Here is a 25,643-nt window from a genome sequence, read left to right on the forward strand (position 1 = left end):
GGTCAAGGTAGCTAAAACAAAAGGAGTTATTCTAACCTTGTTGTTCAGGCCCAGGGAACACACGATTGCCAATGACCAGATAACCTGCAAAGGGAGAAAGTATGTGATGTCTTCCTCTTTGGGGCCTCAGCTCTGATTTAGCTCCTGACATCCATGAAGAATCATTGAACTTAGGATATAAACATAATAATCAAGTCAATAACACAACAGCTAAACACAGGAATAAGAACAGGAGAGAGTATGGATCAGTATCATCAGAAAGTTACTGATGTCCAGTATATATAACATAATCTACTCTATTAAAATATTTTTCCTATAGTTGCAGGTTATCAATAGTAGTGGCATAGTAAATGCTACCTCTTAAATAGGGAAATGTGTGCATTGCCTAAAATACTGTTACAGGTATCACTTAAAATGTGCAATAATATTATTCTATATCAGAGATGATAGTATTGTACTAATTGCATGAAACTTTCACTAAATTTAATGTCCATACAGCCACTGCTCACTACTCTATTCCTTTGGAGAGTAAATACACACTGTTGTCTATAATAGTCACTATTTTAAAATACTTTCCTTAAAAATAGAAAGCTAACAGCTTCGTATTTTTGTCAGTTGGTAGAGTGTCTAGTATGCAGGGACCCCTAGTCCAATAATCCAAACAGTAGAGAGACAGGAAGATTAAGAAGTTCACAGTCATCCTTGAATACATGGCAAGCTTTACAATGCCAGCCTGGGAAACGTGAGACACCCGGACTCAGGAAAACAACAAATGAATAAGGAAATAGAAAAGCAGCATGGAAAAAAAGGTCATTTGTCATCAATTTATTATATACTACTAAAACAAAGTTTATTTGTTACTATGAAAGAAAAATAAAATTGTCTTTATTTTTATTTTTGATAACTCAGTCTTTGCACAGTTAGCCAAGAAAGGCATAAGCTTGAGATTCTGGTACCATGTTTCCCAGGTGTATGGAGTCAAGTCAAAACCTGAAGCTTTTGAGGGGAAAAGGGGAAAATGAACTAAAAAGATGAAACAGTGTTTAATAGAAGGGAAGTCTCACATAATAGCATTTTAGAAAACATATGGCTATAAACCCCTATAGTTCAGAGAGCCAGGACAGATGAGCTCCACGTATAACAATAAGTGGCTAAATCATACATTAGGCAATGAGTTCTGCTCTTAGCCACTTACTAACTTGCTATGTTACAGAATCTTGATATTTGATTCTCTGAGTATGTTTTAATCAACAAAAAGAAACTTTCTAAAAACAATCCCTGAATTGACTTAGACTTTTGCATAGGTCACATTGGGTAAACTGGAAAAATGTGTTAATTTTATAGCTGATGCTATTATTAGCAATAAGCAAACCGGAGTTGCAAGTGATAACAATATGAAATATATATTATGAAATATAAATGGGTCCATATTTTGTCCCAAACATGCACACAGTCATGAAAAGCTGCCCAAATCCAGCCAGCTGGTTCTTATGCTTTAACCAAACAATGGAAGAAAGGGGTTCCCATTTGGATAAGGATAACAGTATTTCTTTGAATTATTCATTTTCAATTACTCTTCTATTTTTTCAAAATAAAAAACTGAGAATGGAGATCTTACACAGTATGGTTTTCTTAGAATAGCATGTCTCGCCTTTCATGTGCAAAAAAAAAAATCTGTGAGTCTGAATTACAAGGCCAAACCAAATTAGGAACGCTAAAATAATGTAACACTGTAGAAGATAAGGTCTTCGATATAGTCTTATGTTTTCTTTGTCTATTAATCCTACCACCTTAAACAAAACAAGACTGACTAAACTTAACTATATTAATTTTTAAATTTAAAATTTAAACATTTGAATTTTAAAAAATTACTTATTATTTGATATTTGTCTTACTTTCTTTCTTAATAGCTACTCAATGTAGCAGTAGAAAAGCACTGGATAGAAAAGATGCTATTCAGCTGGGCGGTGGTGGCGCACGCCTTTAATCCCAGCACTTGGGAGGCAGAGGCAGGCGGATCTCTGTGAGTTCGAGACCAGCCTGGTCTACAAGAGCTAGTTCCAGGACAGGCTCCAAAACCACATAGAAACCCTGCCTTGAAAAACCAAAAAAAAAAGAAAAGAAAAGAAAAGATGCTATTCAGTCTTAATTTAATCTAAGATCCTTAGACTCAGGCCTAACTTTACTTTTTCTTATAAACCAGCGTCAATGCTGTTCACAGACTACTTCCAACATAAAGGAAACAAACATCCTCACTATCACAATATAATTGGATCTTTGGTAATTTTCATCACTAATTTTCTAACTACAATATCTCTACATGTGTAAAATATTTTAAGCAAAAATAGTACAAAATAATGTGTTTTATCACTAATTTAGAAGAGGGATTACACTATTTTCTGATACTATCTCACCTTAAATTTTTGCTGATAATTTGAAGTCAAATGTTTTTAAATTTATTACTGCTAAAATGTAGAATATACCAATTCTAGTAAAAATACAAAATTAATAATATATGTTAAAGATCAATGCCTCAAAATTTCAATTAGCCTTTTATATAATGCATAGGCTATATATTTAGTCAAAAAAAACCCCACAATCTATTGTAAGACTAAGACAGGTAAATCATTTGATCTTTCCTTCATATGAATTAGGCATTATTTGAAAGACTAGCTGACAGATTTGACAGCAAAGCATCATGGGGTCCAGAGAGGCTGTGTTAGTGAGAAGTTAAGTAAGAGCAGCAATAAGGAATAGACAAGGTAGCATTCTGTTCAGATGGCTGTTGCTGTACAGTAACAGGAGTCCAAACAAAAAATACAGTACAGGATTTTCAGTTTCTTCCCACAAGTATAAATTTAGTAAAATGATTATTTTGAGCAGACATAATTTATGGGCAACCAATTTGTAATCTGGACTATTTTCCAATTAGCACTAAATGCAAGCATTTTAAATTACTTTATTCTTGTCTTTTGACCCTGTTGATACATATATTGACTGCCCAAATAGATTTCTACACATCTTATCTTCCATTAGACACAGACTAATTTTGATATGAACAATATATGATTATATAACACTTTTATCTTTATTAATTAGAAATTACTTGCATTCTTTGAGAAATAGGACTGATCTCATAAATAAAAATATCTAAATAAATCTCTGTTGACTATTTCTTAGTTATCCCCAAAGAGGTAAAGTTTAAGCACTTCCTTTGAGAATTTTTAAATAATTGAATCCAATTAAATATTAGTATTTGCTTATTTTTTTCCAGACACAAAACTGACACCATTGTGTGAGTTTTTGTTTCCTTATTCACCAATTTTGATTTTGAATACAATTGTCAGTTCATAGGAGATCATATAACCCAGAGGGCCTTACCATTATGTGTAAAACCTTGTAAAAAGGAACTTCTTGCCACATAAAGCAGTCAATCTAACTTTATGACCATTCTTTTTGCTTGTTATTATTTGATCTTTTTCTCTGATGCAGTCAGTATCCTCCTGAAAACCAAACCCAATATGATATATTTACACTTGTGGGTCTCAATTGCAAATCAGGATTTAAGGAGAGAGATGAACAGAGAGAGACAAGGGCAGGAATGGACATTGAGAGGAACAAAGAATGATTGTTGTGTAATACTTATTATCTCACATGGTTATTACAGGTCTCACAACCTAACGTTTACAAAATAGAAACCCTGGAAAACCAGTGGCACGACTCCATGGGACGGCCAGACAACCACATGAGCCAAGTACATAAGCCTCAGACCCTAAACAGATGCCCAGAGTCAGAATCACAGTTGCCAGAGATCAAAAAGAAGAGAACCTAGTTCTAAGAAAAAAAAGTGTTTCCTCCTTCACCTGCCTTTTTGTTCTGTTCAGGTCATCAGTGGATTAAGATCACTCATCTGCCATGGTGTCCTTGAGCTGACTCTTAAACTAATGATTACAGTGCAAATTCCCTGGTAGACACACCCAAAACTGATGTCTTATCAGCTATTTGAGCATGCCAAAACCCATCCACTTTGGCACATGAAAAAAAACCTAATTATTGAATATAATGATTTGATGTCACAGACAAGAAATTGAGTTTACAGGACAGCCCTTCCTGTATTCCTCTGTGGACAATCGTTTCCATGTAGTAACTATTATGCACAAACCCTTGTTCCAAGGATAGGGACAGGGGCAGTAGGGGACCTGGTTTCAGGATGGTGACATATTCTGAGGCAAACAAAACACAAATGAGAACTAGAAAAGTTAATGATGCAACTAATAGAGCATCATTGGCCACTTGGGTTGGGGTCATCAAAGTATTCTCCAAAGATAAAGACACTGAGTCCTGCAGGACCCAAGAGTGGAAAAATAAAAAGGCAGGAGAGAAGGAGGGAGGCACAGAAAGAGATGGGAAGAGTAGAAAGAAAATTGTGGGAGCCTAGCCAGTTTGGATGTTCACCTTCCTAGATATGGACAGAGGGGGGAGGACCTAGGACTTACCACAGGGCAGAGAACCCTGACTGCTCTTTGGACTGGAGAGGGAGGGGGAGAGGAGTGGGAGGAGGGGGAGAAGGATGGGAGGAGGGGGAGAAGGGTGGGAGGAGGGGGAGAAGGGTGGGAGGAGGGGGAGGGAAATGGGGGGCTGGGAGGAGGTGGAAACTTGTTTTTTTTTCTTTCTTTTCTCAATGAAAAAATAAAGAAAGAAAGGAAGAAAGAAAAAAGAAAAAAATCAGCATAAAGGACATTCAGGAACAGCTTAGACAGAGAACAGCTAACATGTCTAGGGTAGCTGGAAAGAAGAGGTTGTTAGAACATACAACTGAGACATGAGCTGATTCTAGTTTCCGTGGGGCTGTGTCAGGCATTGTTTGAGTTTGTTTCTTCTAAGTGTAGGTGGTTAATTTGTATGACCTGACATCTGCTTCAAAGGGTCCCTCTGCTGATGCCTTAGCAGAAAATCCATAGGGAGACAGAAACACAGCCAGAGACTGAGTATTGCAAGGTGTAATGACAGGTTGGCAGACAAGGGGACAGAAGTAGATGGGGCACATTTTGGCAAATAGAAAGCACTTTTCTTGCTAAAGATCTGAATGAGGGAAGTGAGAGGCAATAGAAATATAGATTTCTCATAGATTTTTTTTTCTTGAGAAACTCATCACCACTGCCATTATGATTTGGCAGATTTTCATCATCATACCAAAAGCTTGAAAACAGCTACTTGCAAGGAAAGAGGTTTATTTAGTTCACAGTTCTGCAAGTTCGAAGTCTAAACAACATAGTGCAAGGTCTGTGATGAGGGCTGCCTCTTGGCTGTGCCACCTCATAGCCCGACATCAATCATCGGGGTGAGTTTTAGGATAAGTACAAGCAAACGGCGCTGTACATCCTCAATTTGTTCCTTTTATATAAAAGTTCTCTCTCTCTCTCTAGAACTACCAAAGTGTGCCCAACGACTTGGGGAAGTCCCATCTCCCATGGAGTCCATCACCTCTCAGCTTCTCTTTTCTATATGAACCCTGCGTGTGTAGGCATTTAAACCATAGACAAACCATAGCAGTAGGTAACACTATTTACAAAATGGAAAAATAGGGAGAAACCAGTTTAGGTTAAGGAAAGTAAGTAAAGAGTTCTGCTTTGAAACCAATCAAGCCTACACTGCCTTGTATACATCAAGGAAGAAGAGGGCATTAGATAATGATTCTGAAGTGGTCAACTCATGTTACGGTCAGGGTATTGATCTGGAAATAGTCACCAGTATTATAAAGATAGTACATAAATTGGCCAGAATGATGTTACCTAGAAACAATGTATAGTTAAATTTCAAAGCAGGATTCAAGCAAAGATCTATGGTCAGGTATTGATGTAAACTTAGCCATGCAAAAAGAAGAACAAGTTAGGGGATTTGATAAAAAATGTGGAATGGAACACCATCAATGGAAGCCAGAAGAAGAAGAGGTCCTGGGAGAAGGAAGTGCCCTGGTTTGATGAATGTTGCTGAGGTTCAGTGTGGTGGGTAAAGTCAGAGAAAATGACCATGGATGTTGGCAGCTAGTCATTCCCCCAAGAACATAAAATAATCTGGATGAATTGCGGAAGAGAGGTGATTCAGCACAGAAAGGGGTCATGCAGAACTCTTTCAACAAGCTTTGCTGTGAAGACTAAGAATAGGACCACAGTTGCAGGGGTGGGAAGGAGTGTGTTTTGTCTTGTTGCTTTAGATATTTGCTATTCTGACATTAGTTGTTGATAAGTTAGCTAAACTCCTCAACTTGACCAGTTTCAGATTATTTGGCTCACTGTCGTCTCTGAACTTTTCACATCATTACATTTACTTCATACAAATAATTGTAATCATAAATCTTTTCATCTTTCTTGAGATTTTTTTAAGATATAAGTCTTTTTAGGTGGATCTAAATGAAATAGCCCAATACTGGGGGAGACAGAGCCCCAGCTGGATATCTCTTGGCATTAAGAGCTTGAGATAATGGAGCACATCAAGAAAGGGACTTCCTCTAAATCAACATGATCAAAGCACGTATGACTAACAGGTACTGAAGCAGCATGCACAAGGACTGTACTGGTATGCACCAGGTTCACTTCCTAAACATTATGGCTTCCAATTTACTGCTTTACGGGATTCCTGTGAGTGAGTGAGTGAGTGAGTGAGTGAGTGAGTGAGTGAGTGAGTGAGTCTCTCTAACTTTTGAGTCCTTTCTTGGGCTCTTTTTTTTTCAGTTGTTTGTTTTGTCCAAATTTGATATGTTTATTTTTGTTTATTTTATTTTACTCTTATTTCTTAGAAGCCTATTTGTTTTCTAATGAGAGACAGAAATGGAGTGGATCCAGATGAAAGGGGAGGAGGGGAAGAGCTGGTTGAAGTAGAGGGAGTAGAAACTGCAATCAGGATATATTATGGGATTAAAAATAATAAAATAAGCATAAGAGCCTGTAGTTTTTATGTGATACCTCTGAAGGAAAAATTCAGTAATGCCCAATATACACATAGTCAATACAGGTTTACTCTTTTAAGAAAACAAAATCACCATTTGAACTTCTTCTGTTGAGAATTCTCTGTTCAGTTCAGGGAGCAGGGAAGTATACATCTTAATTAAGGGAGCCATTTTAGGGTTGTCAAGAGCCTTGACTCTAGAGGGGTTCCCAGGGGTTCAGAGACATGTACTCAACTAGATCCTTGGGCAGCTGAGGAGAGAGAGCCTGAAATGGCCCTATCCTATAGCCATACTAATGAATATCTTGCATATCAACATAGAACCTTCATCTGGCTATGGATGGAGATAGAGACAGAGACCGACATTGGAGCAATGGACTGAGCTCCCAAGGTCCAAATGAGGAACAGAAGGAGGGAGAACATGAGCAAGGAAGTCAAGACCGCAAGGGGTGCACCCACCCACTGAGAGGTGGGGCTGATCTATTAGGAGATCACCAAGGCCAGCTGGACTAGGACTGAAAATGCATGGGATAAAACCGGACTCACTGCATATGGTAGACAATGAGGGCTGCTGAGAAGCCAAGGACAATGGCACTGAGTTTTGATCCTACTGCACGTACTGGCTTTGTGGGAGCCTAGCCGGTTTGGATGCTCACCTTCCTAGACCTGGATGGAGAGGGGAGGACCTTGGACTGCCCACAGGGCAGGAAATCCTGACTGCCCTTTGGACTGGAGAGGGAGGGGGGAGGGGAGTGTGGTGTGGGAAGTGGGGGGAAGGGGAGGGAAAGGGGAGGCAGGGAGGAGGTGGAAATTTTTAATTAAAAAATTAATAAAAATAAATAAATAGAAAGAAAACAAAATCACATGTTTCCATTTTATGCTCTAACATGGGTGAGGAGGCTGTGCTTACTAGCATTTGTGTTCAAACAGAAATGTATGTGCTAAGCATAAACCATGCTATAAATCACTGAAACTGAAAAGAAAGGAATATGAGTCATCAAACTTCTGGTTCGGTCAACCACCAAAGGAAAAAAGAGGGATGGAGGGAGGAAGGGAAGGAAATAGGGAGAAAGAAGGGGAGGAAGAAAGGAAGGAGAGAGGGAGGGAAGGAGGAAGGGAGGAACCCAAGGCTGCTGAAGCCATGGAGCCCTGGTGAAATCAGCAATGTTAAGAAGAATCCTGGCTATGACAGAATGTTAGTGCAGGAGAGAGGACTGAGTGGATGAGCACAAAAGCATTCTGGAGTTCTTCTATCTTAAGAAATCCAATAGGAACACCGGGCGGCGGGAGGCGGCCGGAACACCGGGCGGCAGAAGGCGGCCGGAACACCAGGCGGCAGAAGGCGGCCGGAACAGCAGGCAGCAGAAGGCGGCCGAAGGATGCCCAGCACAGCCGGCGGGGACCGACTGGGACCGGAACGGCAGCAGAGGACACAGGCTGCTGGCGACGGGAACCGTCCCAGCAGCAGAAGCAGGCTGCAGGGACCACGCGCAACACCGAGAACAGATCACCCCACTACAATTAAATCAAAGAGGTAGGCCTTCGGTTGGGGAGGTCCCTGGCAAAGGAGGAGCCGGGTCCTATTCCTGAAGACCCTTCTGAGGGGTGAGAGGGATCTTGGCCCCCCGCAGGAACCAGGAAACAGAGCAAGGGCATTTTGTAAGAGGAGCCCCTGGCCAGCAGGGAAACCTGAACCAGTTTTAAAAGACCCCTTAGATAGCATCGATAGGAGGAGATGGGCAGGCGCCAAGGAAAGAATTCACCCAATAATCTGAAAAACAACATGAAAACACCAGAACCCAACGATCTTACATCAGAAGGTCTCCGAAACCCTAACACAGAAGAAGTGGAAAAAATTGACTTTATGAAATCAGTAGAGTCCCTTAAACAACATGTGAAAAATGCCCTTATAGAAATGGATGAGAAGTATAACCAAAAATTTGAAGAAATGAGTAAATACGTACATAATACCCTGGGAAACCAAGAAAGAACGATCAAACAGGTAATGGAAACAGTTCAAGAATTGAAAACTGAAATGGAAGCAAGGAAGAAAACACAAACTGAGGACCAGCTGGATATGGAAAATCTAGGTCAACGAGCAGAGCCTACAGAAACAAGCATAATCAATAGAATACAAGAAATAGAAGAAAGAATCTCAGATTCTGGGGACACCATAGAGAAATAAAACGCTCTGACCAAAGAAAACTGCAAAGCCAACAAATTCTCATCACAAAACATTCAGGAATTATGGGACACAATAAAAAGACCAAATCTAAGAATAATAGGAATAGAAGAAGAAAAGTCACAGCTCAAAGGCCCAGAAAATATTCTGAACAAAATTATGGAAGAAAACTTTCCCAACATAAAGAAAGATATTCCTTTGGATATTCAAGAAGCATACAGAACACCAAACAGACTGGATCAAAGGAAAACATCCCCTCGTCATATAATAATCAATACACAAAATATACAGGTTAAAGAAAGAATACTAAGAGCTGCAAAGGAAAAGGGCCAAGTAACTTATAAAGGTAAACCGATCAGACTTACACCTGATTTCTCTATGGAAACAATGAAAGCCAGAAGGTCCTGGATAGAAGTACTGCAGAAGCTAAGAGACCATGGATGCAATCCCAGACTACTATACCCAGCCAAGCTTTCGTTCACTATAAATGGAGAAATCAAGACATTCCAGGATAAGAACAAATTTAAACAATACATAGCCACAAATCCAGCCCTACAGAAAGTAATAGAAGGAAAACTGCAACCCAAGGAATCCAACATTGCCAACACTGCCTACAATAACTCAGGCATCTAGCGACCCTTCACTAGCACAACTCAAAGAAGGGAGACACACAAATTCTACTTCCAAAAACAATAAGAATATCTGGCATAAACAACCACTGGTCATTAATATCACTTAATATTAATGGTCTCAATTCACCTATAAAAAGGCACAGGCTAAGAGATTGGATACGAAAACAGGATCCAACATTATGCTGTTTGCAAGAAACACATCTCAACCACAAAGACAGGCACCTACTCAGAGTAAAGGGTTGGGAAAAGGTCTTTCAAGAAAATGGTCCTAAGAAAAAAGCAGGTGTGGCCATATTAATTTCTAACAAAACTGACTTCAAACTAAAATCAATCAGAAGAGATCGAGATGGACACTTTATACTCATAACAGTAACAATTTGTCAGGATGATGTCTCAATTCTGAATATTTACGCCCCTAATATAAAAGCACCCACGTATGTAAAAGAAATACTACTAAAACTCAAGGCAGACATCAAACCACACACACTAGTAGTAGGAGACATCAATAGACCTCTCTCAGCAATGGACAGGTCAATCAGACAAAAACCTAATAGAGAAGTAAAAGAACTACTGGAGGTAATGAAGCAAATGGAATTAACAGATATCTATAGAACATTCCACCCAAATAGGAAAGAATATACCTTCTTCTCTGCAGCCCATGGAACCTTCTCGAAAATTGACCACATACTCGGAAACAAAGGAAACCTCCACAGATACAAAAAAAATCAGTGTCCACCTGTGTCTTATCAGATCACCACGGATTAAAGTTAGAATTCAACAATCCTACCTCCAGAAAGCCGACAAATTCATTGAAACTGAACAGTCAACTACTGAACCACACCTGGGTCAAGGAAGAAATTAAGAAAGAAATTAAAGTCTTCCTTGAATTTAATGAAAATAAAGGGACAACATACTCAAACCTATGGGACACTATGAAATCAGTGCTAAGAGGAAAGTTCATAGCACTAAGTGCCCACTTAAAGAAAACAGAGAATGCATACATCGGAGACTTAACAGCACACCTGAAAGCTTTAGAAAAAAAAGAAGCAGACGCACCCAGGAGGAGTAGAAAACTGGAAATAATCAAACTCAGGGCTGAAATCAACAAAATAGAAACACAGAACAGTCCAAAGAATCAATGAAACAAAAAGTTGGTTCTTGGAGAAAACCAACAAGATCAACAAACCCCTATCCAAACTAATTAAACGACAGAGAGAGAACACGCAAATAAATAAGATCAGAAATGAAAAGGGGGACATAACCACAGACACAGAGGAAATTCAGAGACTCATTAGATCTTACTACAAAAGCCTGTATGCCACAAAACTAGAAAATGCAAAAGAAATGGACATTTTTTTAGATAAGTACCACATACCAAAGCTAAACCAAGACCAGGTAAACGTTCTAAATAGACCTGTTAGTCGCGAAGAGCTAGAAACCGTTATCAAAAATCTACCTTCCAAAAAAAGCCCAGGACCACATGGTTTCAATGCAGAATTCTACCGGAACTTCCAAGAAGAGCTAATACCTATACTCCTTAATGTATTTCACGATATAGAAACAGAAGAGTCATTGACAAATTCCTTTTAGGAAGCTACAGTTACCCTGATACCAAAACCACACAAAGACCCAACAAAGAAAGAAAATTACAGGCCTATCTCACTCATGAATATCGACGCAAAAATTCTCAATAAAATACTGGCAAACCAAATCCAAGAACACATTAGAAAAATTATCCATTATGATCAAGTAGGCTTCATCCCAGAGATGCAGGACTGGTTCAACATATGCAAATCTATCAATGTAATCCACCATATAAATAAACTGAAAGAAAAAAACCATATGATCATTTCATTCAATGCTGAAAAAGCATTCGACAATATTCAACACCCCTTTATGATAAAAGTCTTGGAGAGATTAGGGATACAAGGGTCATACCTAAATTTAATAAAAACTATTTACAGCAAGCCAACAGCTAACATTAAATTGACGGAGAAAAACTCAAAGCCATCCCACTAAAATCAGGAACATGACAAGGCTATCCACTCTCTCCATAACTTTTCAATATAGTGGTTGAAGTTCTAGCAATAGCAATAAGACAACATAAAGGGATCAAGGGGATTCGTATCGGAAAAGAAGAAGTTAAGCTCTCGTTATTTGCAGATGATATGATAGTATACATAAGCAACCCCAAAAACTCTACCAAAGAACTCCTACAGCTGATAAACACCTTTAGTAATGTGGCAGGATACAAGATCAACTCCAAAAAATCAGTGGCCTTCCTATACACTAAGGATAAGGAAACAGAGAGGGAAATTAGAGAAGCATCACCTTTCACGATAGCCACAAATAGCATAAAATATCTTGGGGTAACTCTGACCAAGGATGTGAAAGATCTATTTGACAAGAACTTTAAGTCTTTGAAGAAAGAAACTGAAGAGGACACCAGAAAATGGAAAGATCTTCCTTGCTCCTGGATTGGGAGGATCAACATAGTAAAAATGGCAATTCTACCAAAGGCAATCTATACATTTAATGCAATCCCCATCAAAATCTCATCAAAATTCTTCACAGATCTGGAGAAGACAATAATCAACTTTATATGGAAAAACAAAAAACCCAGGATAGCCAAAACAATCTTATACAACAAAGGAGCGTCTGGAGGCATTACCATCCCTGACTTCAAACTCTACTACAGAGCTACAGTATTGAAAACAGCTTGGTATTGGCATAAAAACAGAAAAGTCGACCAATGGAATCGTATAGAAGACCCTGACATTAACCCACAAACCTATGAACACCTGATTTTCGACAAAGGAGCTAAAAGTATACAATGGAAAAAAGAGAGCATCTTCAACAAATTGTGCTGGCAAAACTGGATGTCAACCTGTAGAAGAATGAAAATAGATCCATATCTATCACCATGCACAAAACTCAAGTCCAAATGGGTTAAAGACCTCAATATCAGGCTGAACACACTGAATCTGATAGAAGAGAAAGTGGGAAGTACTCTACAACACATGGGCACAGGAGACCACTTCTTACGTATAACCCCAGCAGCACAGACATTAAGGACCTCATTGAATAAATGGGACCTCCTGAGACTGAGAAGCTTCTGTAAAGCAAAGGACACTGTCGCTAAGACACAAAGGCAACCCACTAACTGGGAGAAGATCTTCACCAACCCCGCAACTGACAAAGGTCTGATCTCCAAAATATATAAAGAACTCAAGAAATTAGACCGTAAAAGGCTAATCAACCCAATTATAAAATGGGGCATTGAGCTGAACAGAGAATTCTCAACAGAAGAACTTCAAATGGCCAAAAGACACTTAAGGTCATGCTCAACTTCCTTAGCGATCAGGGAAATGCAAATCAAGACAACCTTAAGATTCCATCTTACACCTGTCAGAATGGCTAAAATAAAAAACACCAATGACAGCCTTTGTTGGAGAGGTTGTGGAGAAAGGGGTACACTCATCCATTGCTGGTGGGAATGCAAACTTGTTCAACCACTTTGGAAATCAGTGTGGCGGTTTCTCAGGAAATTCGGGATCAACTTACCACTGGACCCAGCAATACCACTCTTGGGAATATACCCAAGAGAGGCCTTATCATACAACAAAAGTATATGCTCTACGATGTTCATAGCAGCATTGTTTGTGATAGCCAGAACCTGGAAACAACCTAGATGCCCTTCAGTGGAAGAATGGATGAAGAAAGTATGGAATTTATACATATTAGAGTACTATTCAGCAATAAAAAACAAGGACTTCTTGAATTTTGCATGCAAATGGATGGAAATAGAAAACACTATCCTGAGTGAGGTAAGCCAGACCCAAAAAGAGGAACATGGGATGTACTCACTCATATTTGGTTTCTAGCCATAAACCAAGGACATTGAGCCTATAATTAGTGATCCTAGAGAAGCTAAATAAGGAGAACCCAAAGAAAAACATATAGGCATCCCCCTGAATATTAACTTTCAGCAAGAGATGAAAGGAGACAGAGACAGAGACCCACATTGGAGCACAGGACTGAAATCTCAAGGTCCAAATCAGGAACAGAAGGAGAGAGAGCACTAGCAAGGAACTCAGGACCGCGAGGGGTGCACCCACACACTGAGACAATGGGGATGTTCTACTGGGAACTCACCAAGACCAGCTGGCCTGGGTCTGGAAAAGCCTGGGATAAAACCGGACTCTCTGAACATAGCGGACAATGAGGACTACTGAGAACTCAAGAACAATGGCAATGGGTTTCTGATCCTACTGCACGCACTGGCTTTGTGGGAGCCTAGGCAGTTTGGATGCTCAACTTACTAGACCTGGATGGAGGTGGGGGTTCCTTGGACTTCCCACAGGACAGGGAACCCTGATTGCTTTTCGGGCTGGGGGGGGGCTTAATTGGGGGAGGGGGAGGGAAATGGGAGGCGGTGGCGGGGAAGAGACAGAAATCTTTAATAAATAAATAAATTAAAAAAAAGAAATCCAATAATGTAATGAATATGCACATATATGTTTTACATGGATATGCATACACTTACAGCTTGGTGTATGTGTATATTTATTTCCACATGTACAACAGTGTGTGTTTCTAGATATGCATATATAAATAAATATGCATGCATAAAATCAAAATCAAACTTTGTATGTTTTTCTTCAGGCTCAACAAAACAGCTTTCAGTATATGGATGGGGCTTCGATAAAGTGAAAATGCTAAGGCTGAAAACCAGAAATGGTAGACTTCCACTAGCTTGGTACAATGTCTGAGAGCCCTTTTTCTGCACAAAGCTCTAGCTTTCTTTGTAAATAACACGATTAGGGCTTGTTTGGATTCACCTCCGTTCTAAATGCTTTGCTCTGGAAGCTATATAAAAGAAATGAAGGTGCATTAATGTTATAATAGAAGATAAAGGCCTTTGCCACATAGAAGGGGCTTAGTGATACAGCTAAGGGTACACAGCCTTTGGCCAGACTGTCTGAGTTAAAGTTTCAGTCACACAACTCTTTGCTGAGTGTTTGGGTGAATTAATTTATCTCACTGAGCTCTAGTTTCTGCTTCTCTGAAGGTAGAATGATCCCAAAGCTGTTATGAGCAGTAATTGTGTTGTTACTTACCATGCCTTTTGGAAGGGATTGGTGCAAAGTAATTGCTCAATATTATTAGATGTTATGATCATTATCAATCTCACTATAATTCATGAGGAACATTAAGTAAAGAGCAGTTATGCACTCTGTATATTGTAATAAACTTTATGTAATTTAGAATAGTTTAGTTACTCTCAGGGTGAGAAAAGTATCAATATTCTTAGAATGCAAGTTAGTTTTTGACTGAAGCCTATTCCACCTATTCAAGACAAATTAATGCTTTGATCTTCTCTGTACTCTTTCCTGTGATATATCAAGTCTTTTCAAAGTAAGACTTTGGCTCACTCCATTTAGTTATTTTAAATTGTGTGTGTGTGTGTGTGTGTGTGTGTGTGTGTGTGGTATGTAGTATATGCTTGTGTATATGCATGTGTGCACACAGGCATGGGAAGGCACATGTGCACATAAGCATACTTGTGTGGAGGTCAGAGGTTAACATCAGGTGTATTTCTTCATCATTATCCTCCTTATTATTTCACTGAGCCTAGTGCTCACTGATCTGGCAAGACCAGTTGGGTAGCAACCTCCAGAGATCCTCCTGTGTCTGTCCCCCCAGTATGAGACTTACAAACCCATACCATCATGTGCTGGGAATCATAGCTCAGATCTGCATCCTAATACAGCAAGCATAGTAATAACTGAGCCATCTTCCCAAATCCTCTCCAATTTTATATATATTTTCTCCAATTTTTCCTACCCAACGGCAAATCCCATTCTAGGTCTAAATTAACACCACCACTTTTCTGTAATATCTAATCAGTTCAATCACAAAGGAGCATACAGTGAAAAAAAATCTTGATTAAAACTTAGAAAGCCAGCTCCTTGGTACAAGTAAGGTCGTGTTTTTCTGTGATCGTGGGTATCCAAAACGAAAAGTTTGATAGTGCTAAAAATGTAAGGGTGCTAACGTGCCAGATATGATCATATGCACTTCCAACAACCAAAGGCATCCCAATGTTTCACCACCTTAAGAAGAGTGACTGCATGCCTAGAGCATTCTATGCTTGGACGACTGCTGCCTAAGAGGAAGTCCCTTTTGATCGCTTGCTTCTCTCACTTCTACTTCACTCGTGTTACAGCAAACTGAGTTAGGTCCACAAGGGTGGGGCTGGAAAATTAGACCGAGTAAAATAAGTGGAGAGCTGATTCTGAAGGACCGCAGAAGTCTAGGAACATGGGTGTTTGTGATCTTTAACGAGGATGTGCTGTTGTGATATCTGCCAAGGGAATACCGTGGTCTGCCTAGCACCACGGCGAGAACTCCTGACTCCTCCATTTTTACCCATCTGCCTTCACAGATACAACCTTCTGTCAATAGGTTTTTAACCTTGAATAACGCCAAATAAAGTCCCAGCTGCCGTTGTCATCCTTCCTCATTGCTACTTCCAGTCAATCCCTAGAAGAGTATTCATTCAGGCCATGGTGATTTCCTGATTTTCCCCCACTTTATAAAACCCACACCATGCTCAATATAGCACTGAGGACATGAAGAAGCACCAAACTCGGTTCTTTGACTATGATGCTCTACATTCTCACCAAAACAGAGATATTTCCTGGACTTTGATAGAAAAAAAGAACTAGAACTAAGTAGAAATAGAAAAGCATTTTTAAATTTACTAAGACTTAGAAGGTTCAGATACAACCCAGAATTAAAAGCTCTCAAACCCCTTCTTGAAATTCAACTGATTATCTTCAGGTCTATCTGCAGTCATTGGTGTGTGTTGATATGCTTGGTTTTGATATCTGTTCAAATGAGAGCAAAGAGATCATTTCAGAGTAAAGCCACAAGTGGACTTTGATCCCCTCACTGTCTTGTTCTCACCAGGTCTCTAAACCTTACAGTGGGAATATTTACCCATTTACAGTGGGATGACCCCTGTGCTGGCTGGGGATGGAGACAAGAAGACTGACTGTACTTACTGAGTAACAAGAAGAAAGGAAGTTCCTAGGGGAACAGGAAAGGTTTTATTTGAAAAGTAAGAATCAAAAGGCATTATCTAGTTATTTTGCATGTTATTTGCTTTGTTTAGGGCCAATCTGCAGATTTTAGGAGTATATATTTAGACAATTTCACCCAGTTATCAGTTGCAAGCTGGTTCGCAAGTCAGTACACTGCACTTGATACAAAAAGCTTTTAAAATATTTCTTTGCTATATAATGGTACAACAGTTCCCAATGTTTGTAAAACACCTCTTCAACATAACAGCGGTGTGTGACTTTCTCATCTACACCCTTCATGGGCATTCTCGCAAACCATCTGGAAGTCTATTAATATGGAAGTCATGTTCACAGAGCTAGCGATAATACTTACAGAGTGTGAGAGCATCTCCCCTGAGGGAGCTGAGAGAGCAAGGAAAGAGAGGGAAGAAGGGAGAAAGGAAAGGAGAAAAGGAAGGAGAGGGAGGGAGGGAGGGAGGGAGGGAGGGAGGGAGGGAGGGAGGGAAGGGAAGGGAAAGGAAGGAAAGGAGAAGAAGGGAGGGAGGAAGGACAGAGACAGGGATTATAGTGAGCAAAATATACAATCTTTTGTTCAATCAGAACCCAGTCTCATCAGAAGCAAACCCCCTCAGAGGTGCAGTTTGAATTGCCCATGTGGATTTTGAGAAAGTCACCTGGAACAGTCACAATTACTCTCCAGCAGCATCAGCCAGTCTGTCAGACACTGGCCACTGAATCTTTAAGCATGGCATTCTGCTCCTGAAGGGTGCTGGACTCTGTGCCCATTAAGTGCCTGTTTCCATTGAGCCTGCCACTTGGTGTCATTTACAACCACCTTCCGGGAGCATTCAAACCATTACTTACACTAATTTCAAATATACTGGGACTTAGTCCAATCTTCAAAATGTACAGTTTCCTAAAAGAACCTCTTAATGTGTCATCAGAAGACTAATCGTCTATAAAAGAATAATTGTGCAGTCCCAGGGCACAGTGCAAGTTTAATCTGAAATAGCAAAGCAAATTTAGCTCTCAAGCATTAAAAAAAAAAACTGAATGTCTTTTGAGGAAACAAAACCACAACTTTGGAGCAGAATTTGACCCACTGCCTTATCAGAGGTGGATTCTAATGGAAAAATAAATATAACATGGACACTAGTGACATATGGGTTTAATTTTTCTACTTTCAATTCACAAGCTGAATAAAAGTATCTGATGCTGTCCCACATCTGCAAGTACTTAAATGAGCACAACAGGCTTTTCATCTCGTGTAAGCGACTGTGGAGTCATTTTCTCTGGCCAGTGACAGAAATGAGAAATTCTAGATTTGTGACTGCAAAGTGACAAGTCAAAAAGCCACTTGTCCTCCACGTCCAGTCACATGAATTACATAGCTTTTAGGGCTGGGGTGGGGGCTCTAGTTGAAAGCCTTTAGATGGAGCACATATTCCAATTGCCCAAGACCCCTCAGCTTTTTATTAATTATATTTGCTCAATTACACAGGTAGTGTTGCATTTGTGATGAATTGGTTTTGGTGGAGGGAGAAATATTTATACAGACTCCAAAATTGAAGTGATATTCAATTACTACCTGTCAAGTCAGGTGAATCACTCTCAAATCTTGGAAGACAACAAAGGCCTGTTCCGCACATGGAGGTCTTCCAGCTATGGCTAGAAGTCACACATGCCTAGCTTTTCATAGTTTTTTTTTCTTTTTGGAGCTGTTTTGTTGTTGTTGTAAATAGTGTTTAATGTTTGCATATCCAGCAATCATCTCATGGAGAATTTTTGGAGGACAAATGCAGAAATGAAAGAATCTACAGTTCCCTCTGTGTAATGGAACCACTGTGAGTTGTGCTGAGGTCTCTTAGTTACTAAGCACATTTTCTCTTGATTATTATGTTTTTGTAGTCATAATAAATGCTGTTACATCTTGCTTTTAATTATCGCTTAAACGATTGAAACACTCTATTGCTATGAGTGCTTGTGTTCTATAAGTGTCCCATAAGTATGCCACTTCCCAGGCATAGCAAACCAACACAGTTCTATATGATACCTTTTGATTTCAAAATTGCCTTTTTACTGTGAATTTTCAGAGCCAAGATGACGAATAATTAAGAGGCTTTTAATAATGATTAATAGATTTCTATAAATATGGAAACATTCTCAATGGCATGTTTAGAGGGTCATTGTAGACTTGCTGAACCTGGATGGTATCATTTCCTAAACATCTCATAATAGAATAGACTGTGTAAATTACTGAGCTATTGTTTTTAAATTTTACCTTCCACTACTCTATATTTTCCCACTTGTTTTCTTTAAATTCAAGGAATTAAAAGTTGAATAAAACTTCTAAAACTAACCAGAATAACCACTCATTTAAAAATCTGGAAATTAGAGACCAGAAACATGAAATGGTTTGCTAGTAACTTAGGGGTTTTGTTTTTGTTTTATCAGTAGTATGACCCAAAATTCTTGTTCATAAATTCCAGCTGATGGGGCTAACTAAGTTCAGGTGAACTTCCATAAGGATGCCTCTTGTTCAGAAGTTCTTAGTCACTCTGTTGCAATGAAGCAAGCTCCAACCTGCTTATTATGATGATCATAGTAGCCTGTGCCCAGCTGTTCTTGGCAGCTTCACCTTGCTCTAAGATAGCCCATCATTCCAACCTTCAGACAGCTTGTCAAGATTCTGTGTATGTGTGTGCATGTGTGTGTGTGTGTGTGTGTGGTGTGTACATGTGAGCTTGCATGGTTGTGGGCATCAAAGGACAATCTGTGGACTCAGTTTCCTCATTCTGCCTTTATGTTGGTTCCAGGGATCAAACTCAGATCAAACCCAGGCCTGAACAGTAAAGCACCTATAATCACTGAGCCATTCCACTAGCCATGTAAGTTACTATAGTGGATTTCTTGACTCTCCATCACTTTCCTTTATTTCTTTCTTAGCTAATGTCCCAGGAAGTAAACACTGAATACAATACATAAGACGTAGTAGTCTTTCCTCTGCCCAACACAACCATCCACTCTCATCAATACAGATAACCTAAAACATGCTGGAAGCTCAACTTCTCTGCTGCCTCACTAACTGAGCCTCTTCCCTCAGATTTAACAATTATTTACATGGTCATAGATTTCATTACTATCAGCAATTGCAACACCAGGTAGAAGGAAAATTACAGCACTGGTTCCATCATCTTCAGACAGTGTTCTCCTTCAAAACCACCCGCCAAGGTGACAAGCTCTGCAAAGCTTCCTGGAGCTTCCATTAGCAGAGGCAGAAGAACCAGTGCTCTGGCATCGAGTCCAGCCATCTCCTGGAACACTTAGACTCTCAAAGGGAAATGTATCATATCCTCTGGTACCTTCCACTTGGGTAACAGCAGAAAAAAGTTGGCACAAATAAATAGTTTGAGGACAGAAATAACCTTCTTTGCCAGACTTTAGCATTTAAATCTTGTTAATGAACTGCTGCTTCCTTTTAATGACAAAGAAAAAAAAAAGAATGTTACCTCAAGTACATTGACCATTCGTGCCCCAGCCCTTTGCATTTTCCATGAACCTCCTCACAGACCCAGTCTACTGGCAGGACAGTTTAGTTCATAGGACACCTGAACTAATGAATACTTTGTTCTAATGAACCTCTGAAAATATGTTCAAGTTCCTGTTCCTTGCCTTCCCTTCATTCTTGATACCTTAAATACTCTGACCTGTCAAAACCCAACATATTCTTCCTGTCTGCTGCACAATGCTGGATTAAAAAAAATCACACAAATAGCTTTAAGTTTAATTTTATTTTTATTGTGTGTATGTGTTTGTGTGTGTGTGTTTATAGCTTCTTTATTAGGAGACTAGTCACCTGTCGTTATTTAAATGTAAGACAATTTTCTTACAAACTCTAACCAATATAATTTTTCATACAAGTTTCAGGCAACATAATACAAGTTGGAATTCATTTCATTGGTAGAGGATGGTAGTTCAAAGGCATGTTTCACCTGCATTTCTAGGTCTTACAACTGCATCACCTACTAGCAACCCAAACTGCAAGGGTGCATTGGAAAGAAAAGCAGAAAGAAGGAGAGAGAGAGAGAGAGAGAGAGAGAGAGAGAGAGAGAGACAGAGAGACAGAGAGACAGAGAGACAGAGACAGAGAGACAGAGAGAGAGACAGAGAGAGAGAGAGAGAGAGAGAGAGAGAGAGAGAGAGAGAGAGAAATAAAGAGATTTTATATTAAATCCATGCTCATGAGCCCCTTTGGTCCTGACCGCAGTGTGATCTCATGACACTATGATATCGCTCTTATCCTTCTGACCCCAGAAAACATTGCGTACCTTATGTTTTCTGTAAATATACAAAAACGTATCCTTGTATCCCAAATTACAAATGATAATTTTACTTCATCCTTTTACTGGGAAAATGAAAACTGTCTAACAACAAAACAAGTCCAAGTACATCTGGCTTGCCCTATTTCACTTAGGTTCCTTTACTAGGAGGAAAGTAGCTTTTCAAATGTAACTCCTTCATGTCATTACAAAAATGTTGTCTTTGGACTACTTCTCTTCTTCTTACTGAAGGCTGTCTCCTTTAGTCTTCTCAAGCACTTCTGTCACTTGCAAAACCGTGGCTGTAGTTTTTAAAAAGACAATAAAGAAGGAAAATCTTCTAGTTGCACAGTACGCTATGCCACTTCCCCGGTAGGCATCCTGTTTGCTATGTGAACATCTCTGGAAAACATTCCTTAGAGAAATCTGCTTCTTTCCTTACCATGTAATCCCAATCTCCCTTTGGTCTCCTCATTAGCAGATACAATTAATTTTGCATTGTTGTCTGTTTACATGACCACAAAATGCAACTGATGCATCCTTGGAATCCCTAGAATTCTTTGTGAAGTCTGTGGGATAAACACTATTTTTATAACAAGAACTTAGGTAGTATTAACAAACTGGAAATTTTTTATAATGACATGTGGCATTGTTTGATCAGTGTATATTATTCAATAAACAAATATTTGCAAGTGGACTAATGCACAAGTTTGACAATGATATCTGAGTAAACTATCCATTCAGAGTATAAAATGGTCCAGTCATGTTTATCCAGAGTATTACAAAATCACTGAAAAAATTACAGTTTACATTGCAACTAATTTTTCAGAAATTGCTACTTATCAGACTTTGATCTAAAAGCTTTTCTACCAGTAGCTTAAAAGATAGTCCTTTGGGACTGAGGGGTGGTTCTGTAGATAAAAGACTTGCTCTATCAATGTGAGGAGCTGAGTTTTAACTCCATAGAACCTACAGAAAAAGTTAAAAGCTTTACTGGTTTCTCTATCCCAGTGCTCCTTCAGAGATGGGAGAGAGGTAGTAACAAGAGATCAGCAGAAACTCACAGGCCAGTTAACGTGGCCTACTCAGAGGGAAACAAACAGACACTTCTTCAAGCAGGTCAGAAGGTAAGGACTGAGACATAATGTTGCCTTCTGCCTACGTATGGTGTGTGTCCACACTCACACACATGCACGTGCACATGCATGCACACACAGGTGCATGCACATGAGCACTTAAAAACAGAAAAAAAAGAGAAAGAAGAAGACTCATTTTTCCAAGTATACATCTTCTGCAAGGCCAGGCTTTCTTTCTACATATTATCCAAAAAAACAGGGACCATGGCTTGATGCACAGACAGACAAGAGTATGTGGCTCTTTTCTATTAAGCCACACATGTTAAAGTGACAAAATATAAAAAGTGTTACATGAATAAATGATGGCAAAATAGCACTGCTTGGAGGAGTATACAGGATAAGGCAAAGAGGAAAGCCCCAAAAAATACTGGATAGGCAGCATAAAGGAAGACTGGAACCTTGGGCATGACAATAACAAGCATCTATGACTGCCCAGGATAGAACTACTGGAGAACTGCCATAAATGGACTGCCTATGCATGCTTGAGCATTGTCAGGCATAGATAATGAAATGATTGTCAGCTAAGTCAGCAGTTTATAGAACAGCAATTGTGGACATTATTGGGGTGTGATACTTGGCTGGGGGCAGAAGTCTGCGTTCAATGCCATAACTCCTTCAGGCTGGCCTGGAACTCACTATGTAGGCCAGTTAGTCTCACACCTATAGCTACACTTGCTTCAGTGTTTTGATTATACGCATGCTAATTGATGTTATGGTTTATGATCACTTAGTTAATGGTTATGTCTGTTGTATATCTGGCTTTATATATTGCTCTTTGAAAGTATCCATAAATTTTTTTAAATGTGTAACTGCCCTCCATACTATTCTGTTGAGAAGTAATATATCATGAAAGCATTTTTATGTTAATTTAAGTTGTTAAACACATATTTTATATATTTCTTGATGTTAATCACTAATGTGGTAAATAATAGAAGCTAGTGCATATGTGGACAAAAACTTCTTTGTGATTCCCATAATTTCTAGGAATATCGTTTCTTGAATCCAAAATGTTTGAAAGATTACCTGACCCTCCCTTCCAACTGAAACTTCCTTTGCTCTTACAGCATCACACTCTGATCATTTTGGTCATAATTCAATTTTCTTACTCTTTTCCTTTTTCTTTATGCTGTACCCTTTTGTTTATCAGTTCTATGCATAGTAGACCAACTGTTAGATTGTCTGTCCTCCTATATGTTTTGACCTATTAGGCTGGTTGTTATCATAGCCTTATATTCCCCCTCTGTATGTGGAACTCTCAAATGCATTTGTTCAATGAATTGGCCTCTAATTTTTCACACAAATCACATTCAAGTGTCTGAAAACTATCACGTTCCATGTTCGATGCTTGATTCTACATCCCAGGACCAGTCCAGTCCTCCTCTGAATTTTCTTAAATAATTCCTTCAAGTCAAAGAAATGGGGATTATCTTTTTTTTTAACCATTCCCTTCCTTTTTCAATCAGGAAAAAAAGTGTTTTATTATTCTTATGAAATATTATGAAAAATATTTTTACTTTCTTCCATGACACTGATTTTAGTCCTTGTCATTTCTGACGTAGCCCTCAATGGTAGCCTGCAACCTGATCTCCAAACTTTCACTCTCGTCTCACTCAATCCATTTGAAAATGGTAACTTCATAGTTTGTTCTTGTGGTTCCTTTCTCCCCAGTCACTTCTATGTGATTATAAGGCATGAGGGCAGGGCTCCTGTCTGGTTTTACTGTTTTATTTTGCTTACTGATAATTCTGAAGGTCTTAGTAACATGTCTGGACCTGTAACCTACCCCAACTGTTTCTTTACATGCTCATAGTATTAGAAGACTCTACAGTGCCCCAAGCAGTATGGGTTAGATATAAAAGAACTGTATTTCCTGAATTCTGTTCCTCACATGGTCCTGATTTCTGTCAGCCTTAGGAGAAATGTAGAATTTAAGGTGTCTTGGAAACAGCCATTTAGCTTGGATATTTGGCCATGGCAGGAGACACAAGCAGAGCATACATGATCCATGGCACTCTTAGGCAGTGTTGAGCTCTGTCAACTTCCACTGGATTTCTTCATCAATTCCCTGTGCCCTGAGAATTCGCTGAGCAGCACTCCTTGCCCCCACAATCCCCAGTCACCTGCACCAATAAAGTTGACGATGACAGGAAATAGAACAGGAGAGAGCTTATTCTTACTTCCATGCTTTCTAGCCTGTCTTCACTCTCCTTTCCATCAGTCTTTCCAGTCCAGAATAAACTCGTTACTCTATAAACTGCCTCGGTCATAGTGGTTTTGTCAAAACAATGGAAAACAACTGAGGACAGAGGTGAAGAACCTCACATGACCAACTTATCGGCACTGACATTACCAATACCTTTAAACAAGGTGGATACTGGACAGAGAAAAAGAAAGTCTTAAACATCTGCTAGTTGCAGATTTTCTGAGCCCTGAGCCCTTTCAACCTTTGTTTAATCTCGGCTGTGGGAGAGGGGTCTGAGTAAGAGTCCAAAGTTCAAGTCTAGAAGAAAACTTCCTATGTCGCCAGAGCCTAAATATTTTTTAAATTCTTCTTAATAGTAAAAATTCCAAAAATATTTATTTCATTGTTTTTTACAAGCCTACTAAGTCTATTAAATTGGTAAACATGTAAGAGGAGCAAGAATCTAAGTCGGAGACACTTTTTGAAATATTTGACCAGCTTCCTTTGATGCTAAATTCAGAACTGCAAAATGAACTATAAAATCTGATATAGAACCCGATAGCTTTTAATGCCAAACTCTGCTTTGTTCTCTGAAATAGCCTTTGTACATCCACATAAGGGATGGGATGTTGCAGCTTCCAGTTGGGCCGAAAACCTGCAGATATAAGCAACCCACAAGCCTTTGCTAGTCACTGTAAGAAGCAGCTGTTGACTGAGTTCAAAGTCTCTGCACCTACTCACAGCAGCAGCGATTATTTGCTCCCATATTTAGCTGTGTCTGTGTACAGACTAAGGCCTTGCTGGACCAGCTATATATTTGCTGGAAAGATTTAATGGGAGGACTCTGCTGCTGACAGCTCTATTTGTGGTCCAGACACCCTCCCTGAGATGATGAAGGTCTGGGGCTCAGAGTCCAGTGCAATCTTTTTATATCTTATCCATCAACTTCTCTGAACTCCCTTCTGTGAATTCAACGAAGACTTAATAGTAGTGTTTCCAGAAATAAGATCAAATTTTACATCTTCCTGATATTGTATCATATTTTGGTATCACCTTAATAGCAACGATACTACTTTAAAGTCTGTAACATTTCTACCAGGAAGCGTGCATGAATATACACATCCAATTTCAGAATTTCTCGCTTCTTTTGCCTCCTCCG

Source organism: Microtus pennsylvanicus, chromosome 1 (genome assembly GCF_037038515.1).
Source record: "Microtus pennsylvanicus isolate mMicPen1 chromosome 1, mMicPen1.hap1, whole genome shotgun sequence".
NCBI lineage: Eukaryota > Metazoa > Chordata > Mammalia > Rodentia > Cricetidae > Microtus > Microtus pennsylvanicus.